Source organism: Ciconia boyciana, chromosome 3 (genome assembly GCF_034638445.1).
Source record: "Ciconia boyciana chromosome 3, ASM3463844v1, whole genome shotgun sequence".
NCBI classification, from domain to species: domain Eukaryota; kingdom Metazoa; phylum Chordata; class Aves; order Ciconiiformes; family Ciconiidae; genus Ciconia; species Ciconia boyciana.
The window spans coordinates 44,853,470-44,864,470 of NC_132936.1; the positions used below are offsets into that span (position 1 = coordinate 44,853,470).

Genomic DNA, 11,001 nt, shown 5'->3' on the forward strand with positions numbered 1-11,001 from the left:
AGGTGGCAGAAGGTATCCTTCAAAGACTTAAATGGAAAACAGAAAAAATGAAAGCTGGAATGTCGTGCTGAATAACAGATATAACAGCATAGATTAAAGCTGCAGTATCTCATTGAATATTCACTTTCATTCTGTGGGTTTTAAATAAGGCCTTTAACCTAAGATTTCTCTGTGATTAAATCTCCTTTAAGAGATTCAGTGAATGTGCACTAAATTACTACTCCCTAACATTTTAGGAAACTAATGGATTGCTAAAATAAAATTCTTAGTCTACTAAATTAAAGGAGAATGATACTGAAACCAAGTACCATCATGGGTTGTATTAAATACCACCGTGGATTAGCAATGACAAAGCACTGGTCAGCAACAGCCTGCTTGACGGTGTTATACGGATATATCAACAATGAGGAAGTGTGTCATTTAAATGTCTATCCACTGCAGTCCTTTTCAAGTCGCAAAAGCTTTGTGTTACCTGTATCTGGAAATAATCCCCAACAACTTATACTTTTTAACACCAAGCATTTGAGCTGGATCCACACACATAAGCCATACCTAGTACTGTACTATGAAGTCAGCATTGGAAAATTATCTGTAGTTCCAGTTCTCCTAAAGCACACTGTAGTAAGGAGCCTTTTCCCTGCATACCCACAATTTTCTCTATTTTCATAGTGATGCTTATCTCCATTTTATTTACACCTAGATTTATATCTTAAAGTTGTGCCCATTTAACAGTGGAAGAGGAGAACACGTAGCAAGGCCATAATGCACTGAAGCTGTAGGATGGACTTCTGACTGGCTGGCTGAAGTTGACTGGGAAATTTTCTGGGCCCTCATAGCAATGCAGAAACATACGGTTAAGGTGAAGTACCTTTCTTTAAGATATAGCACTGATGTCTTTCCATCTCTAAAGAGCACTGTTAAGGAAATGAGGACGTATTTCCTTTCCAGTCTATTATTTGTTCTTTCCTTTGTTAGAACTGGAGCTATTGACAATGCTAATAAGAATTTTTTTGCTCCACACTGAGGTTAAAGAGGACAGCATTAAAAATATTTAGGATCTTCATTCCTATGATTTCAGTGGTTTGCTGTATTGGGGACAGCCAGAGTTTGAGAGAGAGGAAGGGAAAGGAAGGGAAGGGAAAGGAAAGGGGAAATTAGGGAAATTTCTGTGCTTTTGAGGAACTGTAGAAAAGACAATTACTTCCTCCAGATGCTGTTTATAAAGATGCTGTTTATAACATTTGGGACAAAATAATACAGCAAAAATCTTACATACAGAACAATCTTGCAATTTCAGGATGTGTGGTCTTTCCAATTAAATGCTTTGGTGAATCATGAATTAATTGAAAAGATGAAACTAGCAACACATTCCTAAAAATTACAGTTATACTGCAGACATCCCCAGCCTGGGAGAAAGAAGGTAATTTAGTGAACTGCCATTATCCTACCCACTTTCTCTTTCAATATCACTGTTTGCAGGAGTGGATAGGTTTAAGGTGGAGTTTATTTTTTGAATCACCTTCTTTTTATTTTTTTTGCAGATTTGTGACATCTGTGTCCTTGGCCCATTCATAATGAAAACCATGAACATTTCCCTCTTCAGCATGTTTATTTTTCATTGATTTGTGGAACCAGAATGTACACCTCAAGGTATGTTTCTCACAATGAAATTACTAACATGGTGTTGGGCGAAGCAGGCTTTTTTTTTTTTTTTGGTTTTTTTTTCCTTGGAAGTCAGATCTAATTTCTTCCAGATGTTTGTTATACTAATGGAGAAAAAGAAAAGTTCAATAAAAGAAAATAAAACCAATTTAAATTTTACCTGTCGTTGCTTTAAAACAATTTCAACAACTGCTATGTTCTTTATGAAGGCTGTAAATTCCATTTTAGCACTTTTATAATCACTTAAGCCACAGGCAAAATGTATGCAAAACGTGATGAGATTATGCTGTGAAACAATCTGACAGGACTGCAAAGATACCTTGGCCATCTACTGCTACTTTTCTATAATTTCTATCCCCTTTTCCATCCCCCATCCTTTATCTCAACAGTTAAACTGCATAGAATAAAAGAGAATGTATGCTATCAATACTGGCTAAAATTTTCAGGAAGGAGTTACAAAATAAAAGTTGATTTCCAAGGGAGGATATGAAGGTTACCTTTAATAAGCCTAAAATGAAGATGTAATTCAAATGCTATTTTGTAATATGATGGAAAATGCTTTTGTATATACAGTTCTACAGTAAAACACAGAAGACAAATTTTGTAGGGACAGACTAATTTTGTAGTAACCGTGATATACTGTGATTAATCAGTTCTTGATTCTCTAAGATAGTGTCAAAACTGTATCATCAATTTCAATGGTGCTACTCATAATTGACAGGGGAGAGTATGAAAAGGTAAGAATGACATCCAGCAATACCTAATCTTTATGTTGCATTGAATTGCATCAGTGCCTATGAACCTTTACAACTCTAGAGACTTATTTAATTGTATTATTTTAATGTAAAATGCTTGAACAATTCCAGTAGAGTGTCCATGTGCAGTGCTTTCCCATTTTCTACAGGTTCCTAAATCTGGCCAAGACTTTACATCTACAATATCCATCAGTCTATTTAATTAGGAAGCAGAGAAATCACATCTGTAGTATGCAATGATAAGTGTCTTTATAGACAAAAAGCTTTTAAGAATTAGAATAATGATGAGAGGAACATCCTCACATGAAAGCTTAGGGGACCTCAGGGTAAGTGAAATACGTTAAGTAGGTACTTACGGCAATTATGTTTAAAATAAACTTTTGATATAAATCAGCAGTGGTCTATCAGATCATTCTCTTTGATGAGCCTTCATGATAACTAGAATGATGTCTCTAGAGTCTGTTGCAAATCATAATGCCAAGCACTGCAGAGCTACAAATAACCTATAGTTATTTGTAAACAGAAGTTTTTATCAGTCAATAATTTGATTATATAAGGGATATTACCGATATCCATATTTCACAGAACAAATGTTTATTTACTATTTAATATACTTACTGGTTAGGCTTGTTTAACTGCAAGCAATTTTACTCAACTCTGCAAGAAAAGCAATAGGTAGGACTGTAAGACTTCAACATGTGCTTGAGCAGAATCATTAGCTAATGTCTTGCAAAAAAAAATGAAAATACATGTAGATGTTAAACATGAAAAGATGAGTTTGTAGTCAAAACACTAGAAATTACTGCTTCCAAGTTTTGGGGGGTTTGGATTTTCACTTCAGAGCCAGATGATAATTTGCTGCATTTTGTAGTGCAAGTTACCCCACGCAGATACAAAGGAGTAAGCAAGGCCTCCCTGGAAGCATGTTAAAACTGCTTCCAATAAAGCCACCTCTCAAACTCATCTAAAACAGGGAGCTAAAGGTGGACAGATGTGAACCAAGTATAACATACACTTAACGATACCACCCTTCCTTGATGGACCAGCCAGGCTCTGGTTAGCTTTTCGATCCATCTGTGGATGAAATGTTTTGTGAGATGAAACCGTTTTACTGGCATAACTAGTCTTGGGTACTAGTCATCCAGGTGAGAAAAGGAGAACGGACAGAATCTATTCCAAGACTACCAAGTTTCCAGTTCATGTCCCAAGCTAAGAAACTGGATTTCATACTGGAATGCTAAAAATCAGCACTTCTGAGACACCCACCACCCATCTGAAGCACACGAATGTATTAACCTAAGAGTCACAATAGGGGAGCCATAGTTCCGTAACCCAAGCAATTATATTTGAAAACTGGCCTTCCCTATCTGAATCTTCAACTCCAATTGAAAGTTTGACATTTTGTGTGATTCCTGTCATTCTGTAAAGTGCAATATCATTTCATGTGTAAAGGTGCTTAGAAATGAATCTAAAAGTAACCTGAGAGAGACTGTTCTCCTGCGTTGGCAGGGTTTGAGTACCTGATGATAGGGGTGTTCATTTTCAGTGAAAAAAAAAAGCTTAGTGGATTTCTTTAAAATCAAACCTAATTTTTGATTAGGATAGCAGCAGGAAGTAAGTTACCAAACAATAATGATAGAGTCTTTTAATGAACATATTCAGCCTTCTGCATAAGTTCAGCCTAATTAAAAAATACAGCAAACTAAAATGCAGAGTTTATTGTATGACTTAATATTACAAACTTCATGTTGTCAGAAAAAAAAAAAGAAAATGTGCAATGAAAGGGTAGTTCTTAATGTTATTTTGCTTTTGCAGAACTGGCCAAAAGCCAAATTTGAATGGATATGCTTTATATGTAAAACTTATCATGCAGTTCTAATTAAAATCTACTGAAGCTTTCAGCTTCACTTAAAAGACTTAATCTTCTGAATACTCTCCATTTTCTTTACATTATATTTAAGGAGAAACTATTATACTTTCTCAAATTAAATAAGATGGACTAAGTTTTAAAACATCAGGAAATAAACCCCAAAATTTGGTTTCTTATGGACGCAAATCTATGCATTTTTTTACAGGATTTTTTAGTGACAGAAGCTTTGCCCTCTGTAAATATTCAATATCAGAATGTGGGAAAATAAAAAGGTTTTCAAAAAAGTCAATATTTAATTATTTCTTCTCATTGATAGAATATCTGTATTTTTACGTATGAGTACATCTCACTGGGATGGATACTGAAGGTAACTAATTTGACCACGTATATAAAGTACCTAAGTCTGTTTCTGTCTTTTACTTTATTAATTTAAAATGCTATTAAGTGTGTGCCAGTGCTAAAGTGGTTAACTGTGGGTAGCCTTTATAATAAATACATTGATTTCCTCATTCTGCTAGGTGAACAATAGTGGGCAACATAGCAGTCAGAGAGTTTTAGACCATTTTTATTAAGTCTTCTATCTATATTATATGTAGATAACATATACATCTATTATTGCATATAATTTATATTAAGATAATGAATGGTTAATAATAATACAGTAAAATAATGTAATGAATAATAGAATGAACAAACAAAATAATAGTGTGAAGGTTATAATAATGAAGATAGATACAGATATAGATTATATAGATATAGATAAAGATATATTTATAGAAGATATAGATAGTATGGAAACAGTATTTTTCTGGGTGCTATATGGAAATAGTAAGTGAACTGGTCAGACAACATAGACTGAACTACCATCAGCAGTGCTGATAATGCCCAGCTCTACTTTTTCTTTGCCTCTGAAGGCCACTGTTTCGCCCATGGTGTTGACTCACTGACAAATGGCACCCAGCTCAGAGTCCCAGCCACACAATGGGGGCAAGAGAACCCTTCTGAAGAGTCCATAGCTAAGGTTGCTCCCCTTTGGTAATCTAGCACATCGTTTATAGATATTTTAGGATTTACATGTAAAAAGAATCCCCCAAAACTGCTTTGTTTCACCTGTAGTTGACTAGGACATCCTGATGCATCCTGACCTCAAGTGGTCAGGATGGATTGGTGTCATGTATTCAAGCTCAAAACTCTCAGTTAGGCTATACCAATGCAAAAACCTGGATGTGACAACTGAAGCACTTACAAACTCTGAAGTACCACTGCATGCTATAGTGCATCTCCTCAGCAGCATTGTCACCAGGAATACAAACCACAGGATACAAAATATTCACTATATTTGATTTCTAGGGGATTGAAAGAGAAATGTAAGAGATAAGGCTTCATCTACAAGGCATTTCATGTCCTGAAAGAGCTGTTCCACTGCCTGGGAAAGTAAACAGATTATAAGATGTCTAAGGAATGAGCTAAAGCACTCATGGCATTGGTAGTGTCAAAAGAGATTATACCAGGCTGAGTCCTAGTGGAACTCCTCCTTGAAGCTGTATTAATGATGCAATTAGGTTTTAATGGTGTTAAGTAGGAGTGCACTGTGAAGTTTGCTGATGATATAAGACTGAGAGCACTCACTAATAAAAGAAAATTCCAGGATACTATGCAGAAAGAACTGGGTGATCTTGCAGAATGGAGAAATAGAAAAGGGAATAAATCTGAGAACTGATAATAAGCACTTCTGCTATATGTTAAGAATTGGAAATGACTGAAGAGTCATGACTGTTGAAGTATTAATATAGTATAACACTAAAATATGCAAATGCGATCTTTGAATACATCAGGAAGGTCTTTCCAGCAGATATGAAGCAAATGTTTGCCCCCTTCTCCTCCTCTTCCCTCCCACCACTTTATCTAGTCTTCCATATTTAAAAAAGATGGATTCAACCTGAAACAAGTTCAAAGAGGGCTATATGAAAAGACTATCATTCAAAGGGAGAAGAGAGGTTACATTTTTTTAGTTTAGCAAAACAAAGGCTGCAAGGGAATATGCCTAATATCTATAAGCAAATCCTAATATTAAATACTAAAGTGGTAAAGAAGTTCTTTAAAAGATAATGTTGTCACAGAAATATATGTGTGTGTGTGGTGTGTGTCAATTGATTAAGTACACATGTAGGCTGGAAATCAGAAGAATGTGCCTTAAAGCAGAAGGTTCCTAAACAGTTTTCATAAACAAGCAGTTGAAACAGAAACCTAATCACTTCTAAAGTTTATGAAGGAGATTGACCGTTTGTCATCCAAAGAGATTGGACTCAATGACCTGAGAAGTGCCTTCTTACCGCACTGTGTTTGTACAATGTCTAAACTACAGTCTTGAACATTAGGGCTAAAGTCACAATGATTAGCTATATTCTTCTAGCATAAAGCCACTGTGCAATCAGAGTAAGGTCAGCTTTCTTAGAGTAAGAAGTTCCTTGGCATCAGCAGTCAATGGTAGAATGATTTTCCCCAAGATCTACAACCTGAATCAATTCTCTTAAATTCTTAGCCATTGGGTATTTTGGATAGCATTGTCTCATCTCCTCAAAAAAAAAGTTTTCAGAGGTTTCAATGTCTACACAACTATACAATACAGCCACTGCACTCCAGAATCTTAGTCCTGCACTGTGAAGACAAAAGTCAGACCACAGCTCTGGAGGATGGTGTTTCACCTTAGCACAGACAACAGAACTAGAATTTCTGCAATGCTATTTGCTTGCAACAGAAGCAGCTTTTATTTGCTCAATAACTTTGGATCAAACTGGTTCTGTTTACAACTAAACATGTTGCCTTTTTCCCTCTGGCTAATGATTTTTCATCTTTTCCATTAAAAATTAAACTCAAATGTTTATTTCTAGCTGGGCTGCTACTGATAGGAATCTGTTTTAGAGAAAATCCTTCTTCATTTACATCTAGAGTCCCAATGGAATTTTGCTTTTTGATACAAATAGGGAGGGTTATGTTTCAAAGATCTCCGTCCATTTTACTCCAGCTGAAGTCAATTGGGGGTGTGGGTGTTTGGAGGCTTTGGTAAATCAAGCTCTTACACAGCAGCTCTGTTAATGATGGTGAGTCAGAAGGGAACCCGCACCACACTCCCACATCTGCATCAGCTCCCCGCTTCTATCAGCAGGATGTAGAACACATTTATTTTTTGTCACTGAATTCAAATGTGACTGAATATAGAACAGGTCTGCTGAACAGGAAGGTGCATTTTTACATAATACCTTTTCAGAACTGAATAAAGGTCAAAATCTGTTTGACTTACATTGCATGAAATTAATTCAAAGGAGATCATTTAGGACAGAATTCAGCCCCGAGCTGCTGTAAGACTACAATTACAGGTGGCTTTTTCAGAAACAAAAGAACACACTACAATGTCCTTCACATACATCCTATAAAACTGTTCCAAACTGAACCCAAATGTAATTAATGATAGATATGAAATAGTTATTGCAGAAGAATCACAAAATCATAATGCCATCATAATGGGGCTAAAATAAATTAACTCACTTGAAATGAGATTGAAAGCTGCATATACAGCTGGGTACCTTTCATGGACTACTCCTAATTATAGAGAGCTTCATGAATACAGTCAATGAGGCATTGTATAGAAATCATACTGAAGAGATATGATGGTCAACAAATATCTAGCACAAACCTCAGGATTTCCTCATTTGAGCCAATTGGTTTCAGCCCGAATGGATCATTCCAAAACCTGCTGATTACTGAGACATAAAGGACTGGTATGCTCCTCATTTCCTGAGAACGAACTCTGCTCCCAGCACACACACACATGAACACTCACATTGCAGTGGCTTGAATCCAGGCTGTGAATGATGTATAACAGAAGGAGCAATCAAATTCCTCTAAAACCATTAAAGTCACATTTTTATTGTTAGTTTGCGGCACAATACCCCTATGACCAATAATTCTGACTGCCATGAACACATAACAGTAATAGTGAGATTTGTTCAAAATTAATTTATATTGGGCTACTTCAATTAGTCAGTGCAACGCTAGAGCTAACAGATGTTCCATACTGTAAAGCAGTATTACAGAACAAGAGTATGACACAGCTACATTGATTTTATCTTCACTACCTTTTCCATGTAGCACCAGACTACATGCAGTATATGAGACCAAATGCAATTCTGAGTCTTTAGAGTTAGCAGCTGGACATGGCAGAAAGTATTAGTAAGCTCTCTTGCCCTTAGGAGACAACCATGTTGAAGAAAATCCATTGTTACAAAGTTTGGGATGGCTTCCCAGATACACTGCAAAAACGGATAAACACTTAAGAATTTTTCAACCAAAAGAGGACAGGTGTCAGAGGCAAGAGGAGACTACTATGGCACTTTACACCATATTTTACAGCAGTGCATCATCACAGTGGTGGCTTAACCCAAAAACATGGCATTATTCAATATCTGCCTCTGTATATAAATTCATCGATACCAAGGTCAGGAGCAACCTCTGCGAACACAGAGTCTGACTTCCTCTTGAACACAGGCTGTAGGATGCCCTGGGTGCAGTCCGACCTGTTCAATATTCCCAGCTGTAGAGAGCCCATTATTAACCTTTGCAAATTTTTCCTGCTTGGAAAACATCTGTAGCTTTCTTCTGATCTGAGTTTGTCTTGTTTTAACATCTTGCCCTCAGACCTTGCCAATAATTTTGTCTTAGTTTCAAACTTTTGCTTTCCATGTATGTGCCTTTAGATTGCGAACAAGTCACCTTCTAATCTTGATAAACAATTAATTACTTGATAACTTTAACTAGATAAAATGAGATTAAGCAGCTAGAATTATGCACTGTATGGGTTTATTTCCCAATAGGATAATCCCAAGGATTATCATGTAACCTCTATAAACTATTCACATGTCTGTAGCACCAGATCAGAGCATGGTACTCTAAAGCAGTAATATTCAAAGGTGCCGTAACTTTCTTATTTCTATACAAAAACTCCAAGCAATAACATTGCAGTTCATGCTCACCTGAGCTTTATAGTCAAGGCTTCTTGGAATAGAAAAGTTTTGTTCCTGTATTGGAAATAACATCCTTGCATGCTAGACCTATGGCTTTATGCTTGGCCATATGTAAATTCAGTTGTTTGTTTGCACCTACATTGCTGGACAGTCTTGATCACCTTGCATCAAAGACTTCCCTTTTTATTATTCACTACACTCACAACATTTTTCATCTGCAACTTTATCAGTATCATTGTGTACTTTTTTCCAAGCATTGAAAAAGAATATTAAACATAATAGAGTCAAATACTGATCCTCGTGGAACTCATAGACAAACATCTGAAGAATGATGATTCTTCATTTACAGTAATATTTTAAGAGCTTTCAGTTGCCCAGGTTTTAATCAATTCAGTATGTGCCATGTTGATTTTATTTCTTAATCAACATGTCATGTGCTACCAAATGAAATGCCTTATAGAAGACTAAGTGCTTTCCATCAATTTTATTACCTTTATAAACAAAACAGGATTGCTGTATCATCTGTTTCATTATTCTGCCCGAGATCATTATCAGGCTGACAAATCTATAATTACACTTTTTTTGTTGTTTATATTGGTACAGAATTGGATCTCCTGTTTATTTCTGGGACTACCAAAATGCTTCGACTGTTGAAACTCAGTGTTGAAAATCAAGCCTAACAATTCAAGGACATCATCAGCCAGCTCTGCTGAAAGTCTTGGATGCAGATTACCTGGACTTGCTTATTTTGAAACGTTTGCTTTTATTAGTCTTTGTTTAACATATACCTACATTTTTTGAACTGAAATATTTTTATCCTTATACCATACTAGATTCCAGGCTACAAATAACTGCAGTGTTGATATGAGACTGTACAGTAGTGCAATATCTTCGTTATCACAAGATACAGAACATGTTCCATATGTGGTCCTGAAAGGCAAATACCCTTTCTCACAGCCATTGGTACACTCTGATATGCCAGTATCATCTGCCTCTTTCCTAAAGCAGCAACTGTAGGTTGTTTTTTTTTTAATAAACCTTCTGCCTCTGTTATGTTATTGTTGAAAAGTTCCTACTTCCATCTGGCTTTAGACCAGTACTAGACCAGAAATCTCTTGTCATAATCTACATCAAAACACCTTTCTTATTGTATTGACATTTCCCAGCCTCTTTTTGTCCTTCAGCTTCTCCTATTATTCCTCTGTATCTCGTAGTTTTCTTTGTAATATATGGTATGAACTGACCAAACCCATCTTTTTTAAATACACCTTTGAAAGGCAGTGATGACTGAGGTATGCTTCTTCTTCAATTTAGTGTAATCTAAAACTTATCAGAAAATATCATATTGACAGATAGAAGTTAGTTGTTCCCACTAAAATAACTGTATAATCTCTGAACTATACCTGCATTAACTGTGGGTACCACTTAATTATAAGTTGTCAATACGGAAAGCATTCATTTTTCTTTAAAATATCAGGAAGCGAGTATATTAATACAACACTGAAAATAATTTTCACTTTTAAATGTTAACATTTGCAATGAAAAGTTTCAATTTCACCTTCCAGAAATTATTTTTACATGGAAATTAAAAAAAAAATTAAAAAGCCAAAATATGGTCAAAAACTTTGAATTATGCTGAAAAAATATCTTTATAATTTGAAAGTAATATTCAGAAAGTTGTAGTTTATTTCAC

At 35.6% G+C, this 11,001-nt stretch overlaps 1 long non-coding RNA gene across 1 annotated transcript; it reads left to right on the forward strand.

Moving 5' to 3' along the window:
* The first annotated feature begins 284 nt into the window (after window positions 1-284).
* Window positions 285-10,056, forward strand: LOC140650055 (uncharacterized). Its single transcript, XR_012041835.1, has 3 exons — window positions 285-859; window positions 1,542-1,650; window positions 9,912-10,056. It is a non-coding gene; the product is annotated as an uncharacterized lncRNA (long non-coding RNA).
* Window positions 10,057-11,001: the final 945 nt, after the last annotated feature.